The 23,124-nt window shown below is 40.5% G+C and overlaps 1 protein-coding gene across 8 annotated transcripts in view; it reads left to right on the top strand.

The window, feature by feature from the left end:
* inpp4b (inositol polyphosphate-4-phosphatase type II B) overlaps positions 1-23,124 on the top strand; it is a 1,028,621-nt gene that overhangs the window by 16,811 nt on the left and 988,686 nt on the right. Inside the window, exon 1 of one of the 8 annotated variants that reach the window (XM_043674145.1) lies at positions 2,387-2,454. The exons of the other annotated variants lie outside the window; for them this stretch is intronic. The gene's annotated coding sequence lies outside the window, so the exon portion shown is untranslated. Of the gene's footprint in view, positions 1-2,386; positions 2,455-23,124 lie in introns of those variants that run through there. 8 annotated transcript variants of the gene reach the window in all.

Here is a 23,124-nt window from a genome sequence, read left to right as displayed (position 1 = left end):
AGGCAATACAGCACAAGAACAGGCCCTTCAGTTCACCAAGCCAGCACTGATCCTAATCCTTATTAACATCCATTATTTATTGGCCATGTACAGTTTCTATTCCTCTGTTTGCCTCCCATTCATGCATCTGTCAAGATATGCCTTAAACGGTGCTAATGTGCCTGCTACCACCACCTCTCCTGGCAATGCGATCCAGGTATCCACCACCCACTGTGTGAAACGTTTTCTTGCACTTTTCCCCTAAACTTTCCTCCTTTCACCTTGTACTTGTGACCAATTGTAGTTGACCTTTCCACCTGGGGGAAAAAGCCACTGATCATTCCATCCTATTGAAGAGGTCTACAAAATTGAGACACAGTCAGGTCACTCTTCAGCTTCTGTCTTTCCAGTGAAAACAACTAAAGTTTTGTACAGTTGTAACATAACAAACCGATTCTACATTCGATGCTCCAGCTGATGAAGGGCAGGCATGCTGTATGCTTTCTTAACCATCTTATCCACCTCTGTTGCCACGTTCAGGGATCTGTGGACCTGTATACCCAGATCCCTTTGCATGTCAATGTTTCTAAGGGTTCTGCCATTTATTGTATAATTTACACTCTAATTTGATATTCCAAAATGCATTACATTGCATTTATCCAGATTAAACTCCATCTGCCATTCCTCCATCCAAATCTGCAGCCTGTGTCCTGCTGTATCCTTTCACAATCCTCCACACTATCTGTAACTCATCCAATTTTGGTGTCATCTACAAACTTAATAATCAGGCTACCTACATTTTCCTCTAGATCGTTTATGTCTATTACAAACCATAAAGGTTCCAGCACTGATCCCTGCGGCACACCACTATTTATTAATCTGCATTCTCAAAAGCACCTTGGCACTGCTACTCTTTGTCTTCAATGACCAAGCCAGTTTTATATCCATCTAGCCAGCTCCCCCTGAATCCCATGGGAATCTACCTTCTATACCAGCTGGCCATGAGGTGCTTTATCAAATACCTTACTGAAATCAACATCACTGCCCTTCCCTTATCAATCATTCTTGTCATCACCTCACTGGTGAAACATGACCTTCACTGCACAAACCCACGTTGCCTATCACTAACAAGTCTATTTGCTTTAAAATGTGAGTAAATCCTACTTCTCATTATTACTCCAACAGCTTCCCCACCACTGACATCCAGCTCACCAGCCTATAATTACCTGGATTACCTATGTTTCTCTTCTTAAAGGAAAAACATTGGCCATTCGCCCTTCCTCTGAACCTCGCCTGAAGTCAGAGAATGCAAAAATAGCTGGGGCCTCAACAGATATTTGCTACTTGCCTCCCACAGTATCCTGGGATAGATCTCACCTGGCCATGGAGTTTGTCAGCCTTGGTGTATTTGAAGACACCCAACACTTCCTCCTTCATTATGTTGACCTGCACGAGAGTATTCACATAACTTTCCCTAACCTCTTACCATGAGACGTAGGATCAGAAACAGGCCATTTAGTCCACAGAGCTGTTCCATGTTGATTGTAGCATCGACTTCCAGGTTCTAGAAGTTGCTATCATGTATGGGCCTTGGAGGCCTATGTAGCAGTATGAAAATTTAGAGGGAAAGGCTGACAGCATCTGTCAAGCCTCCTAAGAATCTTGAGTCTTAAGATCTCCATTCATTCTTCTAAACTGCACAGAATATTGTTAAGAGAATGTGGTGTACTGTACCTTTTAAGAAAGTTAAACGCTAGCAGAACTACCTGACAGCTCCAAGTGTTCTCAACAAGATATAATGTAATATGTGGTCCAGCTACTGGGATAGCTAGGGTAGCTGGTTGTCTGGAGACAAAAACAGATTTGAATTAAGCCAATCAGATTAACCTATACCCCAAAACATACCAAACTCCAATCCAATTTGAATTTAGTATATTGACAATCTTAAAAGCCAATGACACAATCTGATGCTTTGGGGGTATAAGACCAGGGAAAATTGAACAGTTGAGAAGAGAACTTCCATGCCACCAGTATGTAGAGACTACCTGAAAAATAGCTATCTTAAAGGTACTTTATCAATCTGTGACCTGTGAAGCATAATCCCTAAGAAGAAAAGAAGACACAAGAAGATCCAAATAGAAGATTCGACAGCTGGCTGGTTTTGAAAATTCTAATGTTTGGTAAATCTTAAACCCCCCCCCCCCCCATTATTATACTAGTATTGTAAAAGGGGAAGTAAGATAGGTTAGAGGAAGGAGTTGTAAATAATTGTTGGTTCATTAATCTCTGTTATACTTTTAAGAAATAAAGTTGTTAATTTTTACTTTAAATAGTTCTTTCAAATTTTCAGATTCCTGCATGAGATAAATCTCTTGTGTTGCTGGTTTAAATTAAACAGGAGGGTTTACCCTGTATCGTAACAATATAGTCGGAAGCTCCTGTATAGACAATCTCTCCATGCCTGGGATCAATGTGGTGAGCCTTCTGAGTTTCTTTCCTTGGATAAAGAGCAAAACATGTTCATAGTATTCTAAGTGTGTTATGATTAGTTGTCCATTTGGGGAAAAAAAGATGTTTTGGATACTATGCTTATTGCTTCCTTTTTAGCATCTTAGTGTGGCAGAATACGTGCAAAAGATAAATAATTTGTTTCTCTCAACCTGAGTTAAGGGCATAGATTGAAGTGTGGAATTGCTGTGTTGTCACCACAGGAATGTGGTTGAGGGAGGGGAAGGACTGGCAACTCCGTATTCCAGGTGAAGGATCTTCAGGTAGGACAGAATGTTTTTAAAAAAAAAGGAAGTTCTGTCATACTATTAACGAAGGAATTAGTTACTGCAGTAATGGGTGATAGTATCTTGGAAGGGTCTTCAAATGAGGCCTTGTGGATAGAACTTAGGAATAAAAAGGGAGCAGTCGCACTGCTGGGAGTATATTATAGACCCATCCCTCCACCCCCAAACAGTCAGCAGGCAATAGAAGAGCAGATGTGTAGACAATTCACTATGGTGTGTAAAACCTACAGTGGGGATTTCAACTTCTACAAAATTAATTTTGGTATTCACAGTGTAAAGATTTTAGTGGAAGCAGATATCTTGAAATTTATCAGAGTTTTTTAGTATTCGCGTAGGTCTAACAAGGGACAGCTCAATGCTGGCATGAATTCTGGGAAACTAAGCCAGATAGGTGGCATTGGGGAATCATTTTGATAATAGCGACTACAGCAACAGGTTTAAAGTTTATGAAAAGGAAAATGGTGACCTCGGAAAATGATTTTGGATTGATGAAAGGCAGATTTTACAAAAATAAGAACGGAAATTTCTGGAGAAACTTAGTAGGTCTGGCAGCATCTGTGGGAAGAAAGCAGCGTTAATTGATTTCTCATCTGGTGACTCTTCATCATAACTGTGTTCGTAGCTAGGAATATGTGGTATTTATGCTGAAGCCAAAGTTGGGCAAGGAAAGGGAGAGGTGGAGTGGAAGGTGGAGACTGAGCTCAGAGTCAAAAATATGAAAAGGGCATGTAAATAAGGAGATAAAGAATAACCGATCACAACAGGGGAAAAAAAAAAAAAAGCTGAATAAGTGATATTGAAGAGCTATGAGTGAGAAAATGGGTTAGCTGTGCTGAATACAACCTATATAATGTGACAATGGACTGAGGAGGATGTGGGATTGGGTGACTCTGCTAAAATCAACCCATGTCTTTATAGAACCAGGTGTAGGGTGGTTAATGGAAAAAAAATGGAAGGGTGAAATCAGGCTTTAAAATTATTTAACTTTATTTGAGTTGTAGAGGCTGCAGGGTCACCAAATGGAAAATGAGATGTTGTTCTTTCAGCTTGTTTTGAGGGTAGCTGGAACATTACATAAGGCCTGCGGCAGAAATGTTGGCTGTAGTGGTATGCTGAAGTGGCAGGCAACTGGAAGCTCAGTGATTTTTACGGAGAGAACTTGGGTATTCTGCAAAGTGGTTGCTCAACCTGTGTTTTGCCTCCCAAACATAGAGGAGACCTCATTGTGAGCAGCAAATATAGTAGTCTAGATTGAATAAAGGACAGGAATTTTGTTACTGTAACTGGAAGCGTGTCTGGAGCCTTGGATGATGACAAAGGAAGAGGTAAACAACCAGATGTTACGCCTCCTCTGATTGCATGGGAAGGTGCTGTGGGAGTGTGCAGATTCCTTGGGAAAGGAGGTGGAGTGTACCAGAGGGAAAAGCCATGCAGAATGCTGACAAGGGAAGAGAGGAAAATATGTCTAGTTGTGGTATCCCATTGGAGGCAATGGAAATGGTGGCTTACAATCCTTTGGATGTGGAGGCTGGTAAGTGAAGACCAGAGAAACCCTAACATTGGTGAGGGAGGGAAGGGAAAAGGGTAAGGGATGGGATGTGTTGAATGTGGCTCACAGTCCTTTTGACCATAGTTTTATTTTGTTTTACTAAATAAGGCAGGATTTGGCAAAAGTAGACTGGGAACAACTACTTCTGCGTAAATCCACAGCAGAATGGTGGGGAGCATTCAAAATGGAATTAGCGAGAGTACAGGCCCAACATATTTCTTAGGTGAAATGTAGGAGTAACAAAGCCAGAAAACACTAGATGTCTACAAATATCAGGACTGGATAAGAATGTATTATATGGGAGACTGATTTTTAAAAAAAGTTACAACACATGGTATCAAGGATAACTTTGATTCAAAGCTAGCTTAGTGGTAGGATACAGGTTGGTCCAGAAGGCTGCTGGTGTGCAGTGATCTACTACTGGGATCAGTGCTGGGTCCTATTGTTTATATTGATCCCAGACACAATCTAGAAGAAATTATTGGTGTGGTGTGGGTGGGAGGTTGGAGGTAGGGAAGTGATAAGTGGGTTTGTATATGACATTAAGGTTGGGTGATTGACAGTGAGGAAGAAGGTTACAGGAGGATATAGACTGGGCAGATCAGTGAAGATATAAATTTTTAACCCTGGATAATTGTGAAATCATGTACTTTGGAAGAAGTAACAAGATAAGGGAGTACTCAATAAATGGTAGGACACAAGGATGTTCAGAGGAATCTTGGGGTGTTTGTCTTCAAATCCTGGCAGGATTACTAACCCCCAGGTAAATAAGACAGCTAAGAAGGCATACAGGACACTTGCTGTTAAGTTGTACTAGTTTGGCCACAACTGGAGTTTTGCGTGCAGTTCTGGTCAGCACGCGAGGAAAGATGTGGGAGCAAATTGCTGCAGATGTTGGAATCATCTACTGAAAACCAAAAATCTAGAGATCATAGTGTCAAGAAGCATCCATGGAGAGACAGCAAGGTAATGTTTTGAAAAAGGTGACTCTTTACTGGCAATTTTGATTGCATTGGAGGGAGTGCAAAGGAGATTCATCAAGATGTTGCCTGGAATAGAGCAGTTTAGCTATTTGGAGAGGCTGGATAAGTTCTGGTTGTTTTCTTTAGAGCAGAGAAGACTGAGAGGAGATCTGATTGACACGTATATGATTTAAGGGGCATGAGCAGTCAGATAGAAAGCAGCTGTTACCCTTAGTTGAAGGATCAATAACAAGAGAACATTGTTTTAAAGCAGGTAGGTTTAGATGGGATTTGAGGAAAACATTTACACCCAGAGGGTAGTGGATGTTTGAATACACTGCATGGGAGGGTAGTTGAGGTAGGAAACCCTCAGAACCTTTAGAAAGTACTTGGATGAGCATTTTGAAATGTCATAACATAGATCAAATGCTGGAAAATGTGACTCTTGTAGATAGAGTAGTTTTTTTCATTTGGCGCAGACTTCATAGGCCAAAAGGCCTCTTCTGTACAATTCTGTGCACCTCGACATGTTAGAAGAAACTAAAATCATTACTAATCGAGGTGATAAGCATGAAAATCTTGATATGCTTTGGGTAAAGTGGTTTGATTTTGGTAAGCATGAAATGCAATCTTTCAGATTCCCCCAGTTTGGCATCCTGTCATTAGTCTTCGTGGTGCCTTTCTGAAAGAGATTTCAACTCCATTTCATTATCCCAACATTTTCTTAACTATGAATGAGTTGTTAAATTTATTTGGATAAATATTTTAAATCTGTCCCAGACTCCTCCAAAACTATTATTTCTAGTTGACCATTCAGTGCCTTGTATTCAGGTTAGAGTAAATTGTCCTCCGTTCTCACTTCGTGCTCATGGCAAGGATCTTAAGCTTATACTAATTAATTAACAATCAACAATCATCCAATCATTTTTTAAAATTTTACTTTATCAAGACAGTCATTAACTTTTTATGCCATGCAGATTCCCAATTTGTCTTGTCTTCTCTTCAAACTGAAGGACCTCATCCTTGGGGTCATTTTAGTGAAATACTCATTTTCTTTGCTCTTGATGTTTTTCTAACAACATGCTTTAACCAGTAATAAATTTGTTTTTTGTATGTATATATTAGATATCTATTAACATTTCTACTTTTTGCTTTTTTTACTTGTCGATACCTCTACTACCAAACAACATTTTTGAAAAAACATTTTTTAAATGTTTATGTTCCTGATCTGGCCATGTTTCTCTATGCCTTGTAAAGATTTACAGTTTAGAGTAAATGTCCTGCTTTTAAAGTTTCTTTTGCCTCCTGCTTCTCTACTTTGTTTCACTCATCTGCCTTTTAAAAGATAAACCGCATGGAAATATTGAGGAATAAGAAAATAGGTATGTAACTTGTCTTAAATTCTTCATGTCGTTTTTTTCACTTATGAAGTCTGTAGACAAATTGCAGACAATTTTTTATATAGCAATTTGTTTTATGGTTGGAGATTTAGGTAAATTCAATTTTGAGGAATTGCATGTACAGCTCTTTGCTGAAACCTGCTTTCCTTTAACAAAATAAAAAAAGTGAAACCTGGGATCTAGTATGGTCAATGTTTTTCAGAACCCCAAAAACGAGCATGATATTGAAAAACAAGAGGATACCACTGTTTGTTTGTTTTGCAATTCTGAGTTAGCCATGTTGTCAGATACTGGCAGTGTCATAGAATCATCAGAGAATTCCTACAGTGTGGAAACAGGCCCTTTGGCCAAACAAGTCCACACTGACCCTCTGAAGAGTTGCCCACCCGGTCTCATGCCCCCTACCCTATGTTTACTCACAACTAATGTACCTAACCTATACATCCCTGAACTCTATGGGTAATTTAGTATGGTCAATGCAAACTAACCTGCACATTTTTGGACTGTGGGAGGAAACTGGAGTACCCGAAGGAAATCCACACAGACATGGGTAGAACGTGCAAACTCCGCACAGACAGTCGCCCGAGGCTTGAATTGAATCCGGGTCCCTGGTGCTGTGAGGCAGCAGTGCTCACCTCAGAGCCACTGTGCCACCCCAACGTACAAGGACTGGAGGCAACTGTGCCATTTGGTTTGGGTTTTCTTTGAGACAGAGCCCATTAGAGAGGGGAAGTAGGACTGTCACAAGATTTTACACTAGCAAATGGTTTGTGGCAAAGGAAACAATTTGGGTGTAAAAGTTATTATGGATATTTGTTTGAGAACAAGTAAAAGAAGAGAGTGGATGAACAGGCAGAGGTTAAATCAGAAATGAAGAATAAGGAATGTGAAGGAAAAGGAACAGAAGATCAGGACAAGTGGGAGCCAGTACAGATGAGTGTCAGACTTCATTGTTAAGGCAGTGAGTTTTACTGTTGGTCAGTGTTTAGTTTAAAAAGAGTTAAGTTGAGTGTCTAAGTATATACTGAGGAATTTACCATGTTCCTTATTAAAGTGTTCAGTAAATCAGAGTAAATAAATGGAGGTTGAAACTTTATTGCTGGAACAGCACAGCAGGTCAGGCAGCATCCAGGGAACAGGAGATTCGACGTTTCGGGCACAGGCCCTTCTTCAGGAATGAGAAGTAAATGGAAGTAAAAGTAAGTCACAGCAAGACAGCTCAGCCAGGGTGGAATGCTTGATATAAGAAGTTGCGAACACTTCTGTTGTCCAAGGTTACCATGTGCAGAACATGTCAGGCTGCAGTGACTGGAAATCCGTTTTGATTCTGGAGTGGTGGTTGGAGCAAGGAACATAAAAATGGACTGTAAAGAGCTTCTGTGTTTTTTAAAAATTTTATATATGGGCCGAGTGGTCTAGTTAATGTTGGTGGGGGGAGGTAGTTACCTTTATTCTATTTTACTTCAGTCTCGAGGAGCGGGGTTGTTTTCCCTTGTTATTTTGTCTTATTATATTTAATTATTACTTGTTGAGGTTGTAATTTTATAGTTATATATGTTTATACATGGTATTAACATTACCAACTATATCCAGGTGTAGGTGGGTGGGGGTGGGGTAGGGTGCTCACTGTTAACTCAAGCTCTGTAATATATTTGAATTTTCCTCATCCTATTGAGGAGCACCTGGGTCAAGGGTGGGGCACTGGTTGGGAGAGGATACGATGGTCCTTTGGAAAGGAAGTGATACCCCCTGGGAACAAGGGAGAAAATCTCCATTTAAGTACGTTTTATATTTTTTAAATTTAGAAATAGTTTTTTATTTTCCTGTTGTGAGTGTATTAGAGAGCCTTTATTTTTGTGAATTTTATATGCTCTATGCTCGGGATGTTCTGCTAGGGTTTCCCCTCCCAAGGGGTCCCGGATTTACCCGGATGATTATGGTTGATCAGTCGGTTAAGTGGTGCACCTGGAATGTCAAGGGGAGTAATTCGCCATATTTTTTAAATTTAGAAATAGTTTTTTATTTTCCTGTTGTGAGTGTATTAGAGAACCTTTATTTTTGTGAATTTTATATGCTCTATGCTCGGGATGTTCTGCTAGGGTTTCCCCTCCCGAGGGGTCCGGGATTTGCCCGGATGATTATGGTTGATCAGTCAGTTAAGTGGTGCACCTGGAATGTCAAGGGGAGTAATTCGCCAAGATCTAGACAATTGGTGGATTTGAACAAAGAATTAGGATTAGTAGATGTATGGAGATGTCTTCATCCACAGGGCAGAGATTTTTCTTTTTATTCCAATCCACATAAACGTCATACCAGAATGAATGTGCTTTTTGCCCCCTCGATTTTTTACCAGAATGAATGTGCTTTTTGCCCCCTCGATTTTTTTAAAATTCCATATCATCCTGTAAAATAGGTAGTATAGCAATTTCCAATCACGCTGCTGTATATATGGAAATCAAGGCGAGGAACAATGGGATATCCCCTCGGCATTGGTGTATGGACCCCTTCCTGATGAAATATAGTAAATTTGTAAAGTACTTCTCTCAAGAATTTAAAACTTTTTTAGAAATTAATTTGGGTACGGCTAGCAACCCATCAATGATGTGGGAGACCATCAAAGCTTACACGCGAGGTTTGATCATCTCCTACTCAGCGACCCAGAAAAAATTGAAGGGAAAACAACAGTGTCTGCTCGAAGCTCGCTTAAGAGGCTGAAACAGCATATGCTGACAGACCTTCTATTATCAAATCTGCAAAGGATTACGGTCCTTAGGACAGCTCTAAACACCACACTTACTCAAACGGCTAAGAGGGAAATACTATTTGCAAAACAAAGGTTATATGAATTTGGTGACAAACCGGGTAGATACTTAGCATTTCTTGCAAAGAAAAAGAAGGCCCCTCAAACTATCATGTCTATCAAGGAAAGCACTGGTATTTTGACTCATGATCATAAAAGGATTAATGCAATCTTTAGAAATTTTTATTCTGATTTATATAAATCTCAGGATTGTGAAGACAGGACTAGGAGGATGCAATCGTTTTTTAAAAAATTGACCTTTCCGGACCTAACTCCGGAACAAGTATCGGTCTTAAATGCTCCCCTAACAGTCCAAGAAATACTTGACACAATCGGGCAACTTCAGAGCAGTAAGGCACCTGGACCAGATGGCTTTCAAGCTGAATTCTGTAAAGAATTTATAGGAATATTGGCTGGTCCACTTATGGACATATATAACTACGCATACAGTCAGGGCTGTCTCCCGCCTTCGTTGAAAGAGGCAAATATCTCTCATCCTTAAGGAAAGGACCCAGAAGGTTGTGCGTCATACAGACCAATATCCTTGCTAAATGTAGAATTTAAAATCCTCTCTAAAATGTTAGCATTGAGACTAGAAAGGGTATTGCCACATATCATAAAGGAACATCAGACGGGGTTTATTAAGGGCCGTAGATCATCCAATAATATTAGAAGAGTTTTGAATATGATTCAAGCCTGCCATCAGGGAAAGATACCCGGAGTAGTAGTCTCATTAGACGCGGAAAAGATATTTGATAGGGTTGAATGGTCATATTTGTTTTACACATTGGAAAGGTGTTTACCAAATGGGTCTCAACATTATATAGTGATCCCAAAGCAGTTGTGGTTACCAATGGATTAGGCTCGGATAGCTTCAGTGTGGGTAGGGGCTGCCGTCAGGGATGTCCTCTCTTGCCATTGTTATTTACGTGAATAATTGAACCACTAGCAGAGGCTATACGGGCTGATCCTAATATAATGGCCCCGAGGATTGGTACAGGTAAACATAAAATTATCCTTTATGCAGATGATGTTCTTCTATTCCTCAGTAACCCTTTGATGTCCATACCCCGCTTAATCCAAGTTATTAATACATTTAATGCATTCTCAGGCTATAAAATTAATTTTTCAAAATCGGAAGCTATGCCAATGGGTGGCCTTGCTGTGATACCCCGCTTAGCGGACGGTTCCCTTTTTCCCTTTCGCTGGTCCCTGGAGGGTTTCGTATATTTAGGCATTTTTATTACTCCAGTATTTGGGCAGTTGTATAAGGCTAATTTTGTGTATTTATTGGAAAGGATAAGGCAGGACCTCCAGCGATGGGGAGACCTACCAATTTCCTGGTTGGGTAGAATAGCATTAATCAAAATGAATATCCTGCCCCATCTCCTATATCCTATGAGAATGCTTCCGGTGATGCTGCCGAGAATGGCTTTATGTAAATTATACGGCTGGCTGAGTTCCTTTATCTGGAACCATAGGCGGCCCCTCATTAAGCTGAAGAAGCTACAGCTTCCACAGGCAAGAGGTGGATTGGACTTCCCAGATTTTAGGAAATATCAATTAAGTCCCCTATTAAGTTACATAGCTGATTGGGTCTTGTCTGATCCACAATCAATCTGGTTGGACATCGAGGCTTCTCAAGTAAAATACCCACTTATTAACCTTTTATTCTCAGACAAGAGGAAAATCATTACAGACCACTGTAAAAACCCTATAATACTGAATACAATCAAGGCTTGGAATATAATGCGGAAAAATGAGGGTAATTCACATAAAACATCCCCCTATGCACCAATAGTGGGAGCATGGGGATTCCAACCGGGATTAACAGATGCCACTTTTAAACTCTGGAGAGCCAGGGGTATCTCATGTCTTGGGGATTTATTTAAAGATGGGGTCCTGATGTCTTTTGAACAGCTGCGTCAGAAATTCGGATTAACTAATGGAGACCTCTTTCTATACTTCCAAATTCGAGATTATATACAGAAGAAGACTACGTTATTAGATAGTCTTTATAAATCAGATAGAGAATGTAGAGTGCTACGGCCAATGGGGGTATCTTCCGTCAGTACTATTTATCATTTACTACATGAAGTATTGGGAGATATGGACAATCTGCTTAAAACGTGGGATCAGGATTTAGGACTAGAAATCTCTATAGAAACGTGGAATGACATTTGGGAAAAATGCCAGAAGAATCACCATCTACAACTGAACTCAGTCTATCCAGCTGAAGATACTTCATCGGGCCCATATAGCACCGGATCGATTGGCAAAATTTAAGGCAGGAGCATCTCCAATGTGTCCCAAATGTAAAATGGAGGTGGGCACTCTTGTACATTGCATATGGACCTGTCATAAGATCCATAGATACTGGACTAAAGTAGCAAGTACACTGACATAAATTTTAGGAACGGAAATTAAAGTGGACCCTATATCTCTCCTTTTGGGCTTTTCGAACTTTCCCTCCCTGGACATGTACGGGACGAGACTATTTTCTATTCTCTCTTTCTGTGCAAGGAAAAATATTTTGGTAAACTGGGTGGCTGAGGGCCCCCCTGGACTTTCAAATTGGCACAGATTAATTATGGAATGTATTCCCCTTGGCTTCCTTACAAATATGGTGTACCGAAAGACAGAATTATTTCATAAAATATGGCAGCCCTTCTTGAATTATATAAATACAGATATTTCGGCTATCCTAACAAGGGCTTTTATTTGATTGAGTTTGCGAACCTGGCTGGTCCGTGGCCCCTTGGGAGGGGAATCCCGCACGAATACGGGTTTTGTTACGTTTGATGTTAACACATTCCGAGCATGTATCTCACTATCCAATTTCTGTGTTATCCGTTGTTTTTTTTTCTTTCTCTTATTTGAATAATGTAAGAGACTTAATTAATCACTCTGTTTAGTTGTAGGTTAGATTAGTAGTTAGTTGAGTTTTGTTTTTTTTTTCTCTCGGTATTTTTCTTTGGTTATTATTTATTCAAGATTTAATTGTATATCAATGTTTGTACTTGAGAGTTTTTTTTATTTTTTTAAACTTGTAAAAATGTTAAATTTCCAATAAAAATATCTATTTAAAAAAAAAGAGCTTCTGTAAGTATGTAAAGAGAAAAAGGATTAGTGAAGCCAAATATAAGTCCCTTACAATTTGAAATCGGAGAATTGATAAGAGAACAAAGAAATGGCAGAGCAATTAAGCAACTATTTTAGTTCTGTATTCACAGAAGGCACAAAAAGCTTTTATATGCTTGGGGAACCAGAATCTTTTGGGCAGGAGGAACTTAAGGAGATTAGATCATTTTAAAAAAAACTGCGCTGGGGAAATTAATGGTTCTAAAAACTGAAAGTCCTCAGGTTCTGAAATTTACATCCCAGGGTATTAAGAGGTGGCCATGGAAATAATGGATGTGTTGGTTGTCATTTTCCGAAGTTCTAGATTCTGAAAGAGTACCAGCAAATTGGAGGTTGACATATTTGATACTGTAATTTGAAAAGAAGGGAATTATAGACTAGTTACCCCAACATCAGTCATAGGAAAAATGGCATTCACTGTAAAGGATGTGATAAACTGTTTAATATTTTCTCAGCCAACATGGATTTATGAAAAGGAAGTCATGTTTCACAAACTTACTGGAGTTTTTGAAGATGTAACTAGTAGATTAGATGAGGGGAAAACTGGTGGATAAAATATATTTGAATTTTCAGGAGGCTTTTGATAAAGTCCCACATGACTTGTGATAGTGCAAAATCAAACTCGTGGGATGGGTAATAATATTGCATATATTGGTTATCTGACAGGAAACAGTAGGAATAAATGTGTCTTTTTTCAGAGTGGAAGATGACCATTGGGGTAATGCAGGGATCAGTGCTTGAGTTCCAGTTATTCATCATGTGTTGGCAGTTATTGGACTGGAAGGAATTGAATATAATATTATCAAGTTTGCTGAAGGTATAAAACTTGATGGTAATTTGAATTGGAAGATAGTAAAGAGGCTTCATGATAATTTAAGTCGACAAATGCATGGCAGTTGTAGCATAAATGGATAAGAATGAAGTTGTCAACTTTGGTAGGAAAAACAGAATGGCAGTATTATTTAAATAGTGATAGACTGAGAATATAGATGGGTACTTGGATTGTTGTATACCAAGTATTGGGGTGAGATGTCCAAGAGAAGTCTTGACTCCTGTGTCCAGCAGCACAAGTTGCTCTTTCTTCAGAGCTCTTTTCCAGCATAGCATGGGAGAGGTCATTGGAAACAGTTCCTGTGGGATACCCTGGCTCTCTTAGCTAAGTACATCATTTTTATACATCCAGTGTGGCAATGATTACTTGTAACATTATTGTCATTGTCGGTCACCTTCCCCTAATCTCCACATCCAATCCTGTAAACCCACATTCAATGATCGAAATCTCCTACGGACAGCCCTAAGTCCTCCCATGAACTCATGTTTACCAGAAATCTTGATTACTAGTCCTTGAGATCTTAGAATGGATCTCATTCAACCACATTCTAATATTGACAGTTATACTCCTTTCCAGACATTTGCCAGTTGCATTGTGTTGATTGCCAATAAATTGGATACTTGCTTATCATTAATGACGTTCAAATTCTGTTAGGCAATTTAGATTCCCTACTAACCTTATTACAGGAGATACAAAAGGATGCTAATTTCTACCAATTACTATCAAATGTGTAATATCAATTCCAATGTAAAGTTAGTTATATGGAAAGTTGTACAGCTATATCTAATGATTTAATTCTTTGTCCAAGCTGACACATTAGGAAGCAGCTTCTCTGTCTCAACCTTAGGAGATCAAACAAATACAGTCTATCCATCTTGTAGCTGCAAGTTGGTTCAAAACAGAAGTTTGACTCTCTGGTAGGACCCACTGTCTTTACTTCAAATACCTTTCACATTAGTTTTCCCTACCAAACAAGTAAGCACTTACTTAAATTCCATTGATAAGGATGAAATTCAGTCACTTTCACAGCTTTCTGCTTGTTGAGCTGTGAAACTGCAACTGGTCATTTTCCCAAAGCCCCAATTTGTCACTGCTTTTCCTGCTATTAAAGTGGGCCTCTTTTTACTGCATAAGGTTGACTGCTTGTAGGAATTCAACCAAATCCCTTTGTGGTAGTTTGTAGGTTGCATTTTTAATTTCACAATGTGGAGGTGTTGGACTGGAGTGGACAAAATTACAAATCTAGGGTGGCACGGTATCTCGATGGTTAGCATTGCTGCCTCTCAGCGCTAGAGACCAGAGTGCGTTATCCACCTCTGGTGACTGTCTGTGTGGAGTTTGCACATTGTCTCCCCATATCTGCGTGGGTTTCCTCTGGGTGCTCAGGTTTCCTCCCACAATTGAAAGATGCGCAGGTCAGATGAATTGACCATACTAAATTGCCAAGTGGGGGTAAATATCGGGTAGGGGAATGAGTCTGGGTGGGTTACTCTTCGGAAGGTTGGTGTGAACTTGTTGGGCTGAAGGGCCTATTTCCATACTATAGGGAATTTAATCTTAAACTGGTTTAGATTTTTTTTTATTAGAATTACCAGCTTTCTGAGCGCTGCTCCTTCATCAAGTAGCTATGGAGCAGGGTCATAAGACACAGAATTTATAGCAAAACATCAGTGTCATGCAACTGAAACAATATATTGAACAAACCTAGATTGCTATTAAGTCTTTCATCTTTTAGAATGGGTTGCAGGTTTCGGTTCATTAATATATAAATCCCAGAACTTCTTTCAAGTCACGTTCTTGAGAAAACTTCCTGTTTTATAACAAAAGGTGATAGCTCAACTTGGGCAATGCATTAAAGTTGAGGTTAGAGTCTGTATGTATCCCAATCTTGATCCAGACTGGTTCTACTTCCAAAGTAGAAATTTATAAAATATTACATGGATTGATTCTGTGCTTTTTGAGCAAAATAGAATGTATTTGCAATCACAATTCTGCAAATGTAAATTTGCCCCGTAGACTTCATATATGTGTGTGCGAATGAGTGTGTGTTTGCATGTGTATGCTTCGTTTTGTGTGCGTGTATTTAAGTGTGATGGAGTATAAACCTGTGAGGAGGTGAGTGTGGGGGTGTGTGTGTGTGCATGAGAGAGGGTCTCCGTGAGTATTGTGTAGTGTGACATGAATGTGGTGTGACATGAACGCAAGGTCTCATTTGACGTCATCCTGTTGGGTTCTGAACTTGGCTATCAGCCTCTGCTTGGCCGCTCTATGTTGTTGCATATCCTGAAATCCGCAATGGAGGATTGTTACCCGAAGATCCAAGGCTGAATGTCCCTGACCGTTGAAGTGTTCCCCAACTGGGAGGGAACGTCCCGTCTGGCTATAGTTGTGCAGTGTGTATTCATCTGTTGATGTAGCATCTGCTTGGTCTCGCCAATGTACCATGCATAGGGCATCCTTGACTGCAACTTTGGCTGAGGCACATGAGTACCTGATGCGTACATGGTGGGTGGTGTCCCCGTCAACACTGACACGTCTTGTCATGGTTGCCATGACACAGTTGTATGGTGTAGATATAGACGTCCTGAAGGCTGGGCAGTTTGTTGTGAACAATGGTCTGTTTAAGTTTGGTGGTTGCTTAAAGGTGAGAAGTGGGAGCGTAAGGAAGGTGTTGGAGAGGTGCTCATCTTCATCAATAATGTGTCGCAGGCTGCGAAGAACATTGTGTAGTTTTTCTGCTCCTGGGATATACTGGAAAACGAAGGATACCCTATTGGTCGTATCCCAAGTCCCTCTCCTGAGGAGGTAATTAAGGTTCCTCCACTGTGGCACATCTGAACTGTCGATTGATGAGTTGAGCATCATATCCTGCTCTGAAGAGACATCTTTCTGCCCCTTTTACAGGTGATCAATATATCGTTTCATTTGCAAAACACTGATTTTTTTGATATAAATTCTGTGTCTTGTGATTCTACTCCATAGCTACCTGATGAAGAACCAGTCCTCTGAAAGCTAGTATTTCCAAATAAACCTGTTGGACTATAACCTGGTGTTGTACGATGTTTAACTTTTAATTTCCCAATGTTTATATTGTTAAGGTCAATATGTAATGACAATTACCCAAAGGAGCGGTGCTCTGAAAGCTTGTGATTTTTTAAAAAAATAAACCTGTTGGACTAAACCAGGTGTTGTGACTTCTGACTTTGTTCACCACAGTACAGCATCAGTATCTCGGCATCATGCTAAAGCTAGCACGATTATTGTATGAATACATCAGTGTGTGTTCCTTCTGCGATTTACAACCAACTGAAAATGTTTTAACCAAGTGGGTCAAGTTTCCCTATCTACTCTACTCTAAATTAAATGGTAATTTTTATATTAGTTTGCTAAAAAAAGGGGTTTCCTCTGTTTCCCCCCCCCCCTTAAAAAAAAAATCAGGGATGGCTCACTGACAACATTCAAAAAGACCTTTGACACTGTATGGAGGCTACAAATCTGGCTTTGAAAGTCTGCTATGTGCAACCTCTTTTTGGCCATCTTAAGTTGTCAAAAAGCCTCAGATGGTCATTTGAAGTCAATTTTAGTCATGGTCAGCTGCAACAACCAGTCATCAATAGCAAACATCTGGAGATAAGAGATCTGTTGGCTTACATTGTAAACTGGTTTAGTACTAGAACATGGAAGTTTTTACTGCAATTGTACAGGGCCTTAGTGAGACCATATCTAGAATATTGTGTGCAGTTTTGGTCTCCTTTAGGTAAGGAAAAAAAAACTTACCATAGGAGTACAGCAAAGGTTCACAAAACTGATTCCTAGGATGGCAGGTTTTTTTTTAAATCAGGAGAGATTGGATTGACTGACAACTGTGTTCTGTGGAGTTTAGTGGAATGAGGGTGATGGAGGTTTCCCTTGGCTGGGGATGTCCCGAACAAGAGGTTATGGTCTTGGGACAACCGGGATGCTAGTTAATTGTGAAGTGATGAGAAACTTCTTTGCTGAAAGTGGTTAACCTGTGGAATTCTGTACAATGGAAGGCTGTGACTAGAATGCCACTGAATATATTTTAGGAAATAAATAGATTTCCTGAAGCTAAAGATATTGAGGGGTATGATGAGAGGAGAATGGGAGTGTGAGAGAGGATCAAACATGGTCATGTTGAATGAAAGAGAGGCCTTGATAGGCCAAATGGCCCCATTCTGTTCCTAATCAATGCCTGAGGCACTTCACTAAATATTTGCCCACTCTTGCATATCACCTCTTTGTTTACATCTTATTTCTTACTCCATAGCTATTTCCAGGGTTTTTCCCAAAGACTTGATTTTAATTAATACCTTCTGTGTGAATCATTTTTCAGACTTTTGGAAGTCAAGGTCCATTTTCTAATGAGGCCAACATTCTCAAAGATACCGAGTTAAGTTGGGCAACATTTACATGCCTAAATCAAAGGAACATGGGAAGGAATAATACAGGAGTGGGCCATTTAACCCCTCTGGCCTGCTCCATCATTCAATGCAATCTGCGACCGAACTCCATAAATCCTTTTTACTGATGTTCATTCTGATGAAACATGTAAGGAATAAAGAACAATTTAGAAAATCTGGACTATTTGAGTAGTGGGCTAATGGAGTGACATATAAATTGTAATAAATGATCAGTACACATCAGGCGAGACAATATTTAAAAAAAGTCAAAAAAGTACAGTGAGTTGAAATTCTGGTAGCAAATGTGGAAAATGATCTAGGCATGACAATTGATTATTCACTTTAAAGTTGTCTAATTGAGACAAAGGTGCCAATGAAGTTCACATTACGGAAGGATGCTAGTTTATCGATTTTGTGCTGTTCAACTAAATCAATAAAATTAAACAAATGCTATGGTACTGAGAGGAAACAGCATAAACAGCAGCAGAAAGCGATTAGAACAGGCCACAAGATTAGCAAGCTTTCATTGAGAAGAAAGATGAGAATATTACCCTTTCCTTCCCTGGAGATTAGGCATTATGCAGAACAGCAAAAGCATTTGATGCTGTGTTGATCCATTGTTATAAGTAGGTTTCCAACAGCAGAGTTAAATTACATTGCATAGTGTCTGTCTTTCACTTTATAGTGTCGAACATAATTGGTCATGTGCTGCTTGGATCACCAGTAAGCCAACTATGGAATACTAATGTAATGAGTGTAAGTTCTAAGGTTACATTAATACTATTGAGATTTGTTTTCTTGATTTTCTGAACAAGTTATATGTGAAGGAACACATTCAATGATCTTTACTAGCTGCTTTTTCAGTTTTGTAACTGACATTTAAATTGTCCACTAAAGGATGCTAATAATATTCTATGATGATGTGAAGACACTGCTTTTCCATTTTGACCAAAGTGCCATTCTGCAAAACACTATTGAATCTTAAATTATTGAAACTTTTTGAAACAGTAACACTTTTTAGTTTTGATTGTGCTTCAGTTCATCAAATAAACTAATACAACCACTTTTGTGTCTGCAAGTGTGCACTGAAGTGAATGTTAACAGAATGAAAAGGAAATCTGTCTTCTGCAGGCTACATGTTACAAGCAGAAATTCCTGATGTCTAAGTGTGGTATAAGCTACAAGTTGCCTAGTATAATTTTAATTGGCTTCTAATAAGATTCAATTAAAAAAAAAAAGTTCAATATAATTTGGGGTTGCTGTCAAGGTTAGCATTTGCTGTTTATTCCTAATTTCTTTTGAAGGCATTGATAACCTGCCACCTTTGACTATTTTTGATGTGGTTAGTGTTTTGGCGGCAATTGGAAATGAAGAGATCAAGGGCGGGTAATAGGCCAGCATGGGGTGTCTAGGTGGATGGAATGTTTTGGAGGCAGGTGAAGGGGTCCTCAAAGTGGGCGGGAGTCCTGATTGAAAATGTAAGTTCGGAGGCGGAGGAGGAAGAAGTCATACAGTCATAGAGATGTACAGTACAGAAAAAGACCCTTCGATCCAGCTCGTCTATGCCGACCAGTTATCCCAACCTTATCTAGTCCCAGTTGCCAGCACCTGTCCCATATCCCTCCAAAGCCTTCCCAGTCATATGCCCACTCAGATGACATCATGGACATCCAATCCCTCTACACCTCCATCCGCCATGACCAGGGCATCCAAGCCTTCCGTTTTTTCCTCTCCCGACATCCCCAACCGTACCCTTCCACTGACACACTCATTCGTTTGGCTGAACTGGTCCTCACCCTTTACAATTTCTCCTTCGAATCCTTGCACTTCCTCCAGATGGAAGGGGTAGCCATTAGCCCCAGCTATGCTTGTCTCTTTGTCGGCTATGTAGAACTGCCCATTTTCCGTAGCTACACCGGCACCACTCCCCACCTCTTCCTCCGCTACATTGATGACTGCATTGGTGCCACCTCGTGCTTTTGCAAGGAGGTTGAGCAGTTCTCAACTTCACCAACAAATTCCACCCTGACCTTAATTTCACCTGGACCATCTCTGACACCTTCCCTTCCTGGACCTCCCCATCTCCATTAATGACGACCAACTTGACACTGACATTTTTTTATTTACAAACCCACCGACTCCCACAGCTCCCTGGATTACACCTCTTCCCACCCTACCTTCTGCAAAAATGCTATCCCGTATTCCTAATTCCTCTGCCGTATCTGCTCCCAGGAGGACCAGTTCTACCACAGAACACACCAGATGGCGTCCTTCTTTAAAGACTGCAATTTCCCTTCCCACATGCACCCTCCCCTCCTAGCACCTTCCCCTGCCACTGCAGGAGTTGCAAAACCTGCGCCCACAGCTTCCCCATCACCTCCATCCAAGCCCCCAAAGGAGCCTTCCACATTCATCAAAGTTTAACCTGCACATCCACCAATGTCACTTATTGTATCCATTGCTCCCGATGTGGTCTCCTCTACATTGGGGAGACTGGACGCCTTCTCGCAGAGTGCTTTAGGGAACATCTCTGGGACACCCGCTCCAATCAACCCCCCCCACCCCGTGGCTCAACATTTCAACTCCCTCTCCCACTCTGCCGAGGACATGCAGGTCCTTTACCTCCTCCACCGCCACTCCCTCACAACCCAACATCTGGAGGAAGAACGCCTCCTCTTTTGCCTCTGAACACTTCAACCCCAGGGCATTAATGTGGACTTCATCAGTTTCCTGGGATGGGCTTCAGATTAGTATGACAGGGCAGTGCAACATTGAGGGCCGAAGGGCCTGTACTGCGCTGTAATGTTCAATGTAAACATTTCTAGTGCATCTTGTAAATGACGCACACTACTGCTCTTCTGGTGGTGGGGGTGGCGCGGGACAAGGTGGTGGACGAGTCTCTGTTCCGCGATCAGTTAATAAACACTAGCAATTCGGTCTGGTTCTGTAAGATTTTACCCTTTATTCAATGTCAGCCAGACACAGGTTGTTCAGGTTGTTAAGCACTTCTGTGTTCCTCTGAGAAACTGCGCACATGGCTTAAAGTACAAAAATGTCTTTGTCTTGAGGCCATAATCACAGAGCACATTCAAACAATTACCAATCAATTTTAATGAAATGACTTTATTGACAGCAACTTAGCCCAATGATATTTCTTGGGAACCAGCCTTTTTTTCCAACATCCAAGTACTCCTATCTCGCGAACCTAGTCTCTACCTGCACTTGCAAGGTCATTTAGGATGGCTAGTAATGTCTTATCTAGTCTAGTTATTTCTGTGCTGTAAAGAAAACATTGTCTCAACAAAGATAAGCAGACTATATCGTTAGTTCAGCTTTCAGCAGGGTTAAAAACCATTTTCTTTTGCAGTTTTAAGCAGCATTGTCAATTTGCAGCCTAGAAGCCATTTTGTAATGTTATTTGCATTAAGAAGCCATTTTATTGCTGCCTATGTTAGTAAGAGCATATATTAAATGGTTGTTCCTGACTACAACTAGTTTAACCTGTATTCAGATTTCTGATCCTCATCTCCCCTCTTTGGTCATTCTATGATCACCTTAGGATGGAAGGGAGTCATAGGTTAGATCAGTCCAATCGAATGGGTGCTAGAGACTGCCATACTTCCTTCTCCGGGGAGGAAGTAGGGGTAAACAATTGCACCACCTCATCTTCATTCAGATGAAGAAGCATCTTCTGGGGGGAACCGATGCTGTCAACAGAAGTTATTAGCTGAGCAATAATACATTTAATAACAACAATGTCAGCAAAGAGACAAACTAAAACAACAACAATATACATGGCCAGATTTATCAACCAGTTATTCCATGAGCCAAAGCCCCAATCTCCCCATCCCACACCTTCTGTCATTTGACTGACGAAGGTGTGGATGTTATCTACATGCCTGGTAATATTCTTGATGAGGTCAGTAACCCCCATCATGCATTTAGAGTCATAGATGTTTAGTCCAACCCATCCATGACGACCAGATATCCGAACCCAATCTAGTCCCACCTGCCAACACCTGGCCCACATCTCTCCAAACCCTTCCTATTAATACACCCGTCAAAATATTGCAATTGTATTAGCCACCATTTCCTCTGGCAGCTCATTCCATACACGTGCCACCCTCTTAGGTCTCTTTTATATCTTTCTCCTCTCCCCCTAAATCTATGTCCTCTCATTCTGGACTCCCTCACCCCAGGGAAAGGCTTTGCTTATTTACCCTATCCATGCTCCTTATAATTTTGTCAACCTCTATAAGGTTACCCCTTTAACTATTTAACCCCCTTCACCCATTTGCCTTTAACTATGGTGCAAACTCTACCCTCTTTTGCGAGTAGGTAGTTGAGGGTGTACTGGTTTTGTTTGGAAAATAGGTGTAATTCTGAAAACATGTCCTTCAGGCCTGTCTCTGTGATTTCCCTTAACATATGGGTAGTCCAAGGCTACAAAATATGGTTGTCCTGAGCGCTTCGGGTGAAAGCTGCCCAATAAAAAGAGGTGGGTTTTTTGGTAAGAGATGCAGTTATTGTCCCAGATTGGTACATGGAAAGATGGAGGTGATGTTAGGGGCCTCCATAGTGAAGGTGGGTGGTGCTGTTACCCATACCACAAAGGGCCTGAATACCAGCGACAACAGACACGCTCCTTCAATAGGCATTCTCATGAGATGCAAGATCCAACAGGGGAGCCATAGCGGTTGGTACATTTGATCATATTGCATGGAATAGGCTTGATCGCATTCACCTAAGTGCATCCCCATCCCTTTCCATTATAACAATTTGGATAGGCTACCCCGGACGTATTAGAGGAAGTCCATAAGCAACTAGCAGATAATAAGTAATAGTCAAAGGAAACATTTATGTCAAGTAAATGACTTAGAAGCATTCCATACTCCTTCATTGGGATTCAGGAGGGAGAAAGAGGTCAAAGAGTCTGTAACGGCATTACAACAGACCACTTCATCCGGGTTGAATTTTTATTATGGCTCTGAAGAAACAGATTGTTAGTGAAAGATCACATTTCCCCCCTTTTCTCTTTTGTGGCGTGCCAATTTAGGCCTTTTTGAATTGGGGCAAAGCTTGTTAGGGCTGCCCATAGCACAACTGAAATCAAACTAGTATAAAACACCTTGACAGGGTAAGGACCATTTAGGCTTGTTCTGTAACTGAACTGTCTGATCTTCTTGATGCAGTTGACCATTGCGACAGTCATTATTGGTAATGTTTCATGCATTGAAGGAATCTG

This window comes from Chiloscyllium plagiosum, chromosome 32 (genome assembly GCF_004010195.1).
Source record: "Chiloscyllium plagiosum isolate BGI_BamShark_2017 chromosome 32, ASM401019v2, whole genome shotgun sequence".
Classification (NCBI taxonomy): domain Eukaryota; kingdom Metazoa; phylum Chordata; class Chondrichthyes; order Orectolobiformes; family Hemiscylliidae; genus Chiloscyllium; species Chiloscyllium plagiosum.
Note: the sequence above shows the minus strand (reverse complement) of the source record. Positions and strands in the feature narration are given on the sequence as shown.